Below are 253 nucleotides of genomic sequence, written 5' to 3'. Positions count from 1 at the left end.
GGGGGGATGGCACCTCGTCTCCACCTTTAACCGGCTCCAGCACCCAGCCCGTCCCCGTGCCCCGGCAGGCAGGGAGGTGGTTGACACAACCCAAACCGCAGCAAACTGGGGAGTGCCAGGGAGGCGAATTCGGGTCAGGTCCTGCCCAGGCACGGCCAGGCGGCTGGGGACAACACCACTGTCCCCAGCTCGGGGTGCGTCCCCCAGCTGGCCGGGGGGTCCTGGGCGGAGAGGTGGGAGGGCAGTCCCCGAT

General features: G+C 70.4%; 1 protein-coding gene across 1 annotated transcript in view; it reads right to left on the bottom strand.

The window, feature by feature from the left end:
• LOC104133007 (SH2 domain-containing protein 2A) overlaps positions 1 to 253 on the bottom strand; it is a gene marked incomplete at its 3' end in the record, with an annotated part of 8,053 nt that overhangs the window by 4,727 nt on the left and 3,073 nt on the right. The gene's annotated exons all lie outside the window — the stretch shown is intronic.

The sequence above is a fragment of the Egretta garzetta genome, unplaced genomic scaffold (assembly GCF_000687185.1).
Source record: "Egretta garzetta isolate BGI_Z169 unplaced genomic scaffold, ASM68718v1 scaffold839, whole genome shotgun sequence".
In the NCBI taxonomy this organism is placed as follows: Eukaryota; Metazoa; Chordata; class Aves; order Pelecaniformes; family Ardeidae; genus Egretta; species Egretta garzetta.
Note: the sequence above shows the minus strand (reverse complement) of the source record. Positions and strands in the feature narration are given on the sequence as shown.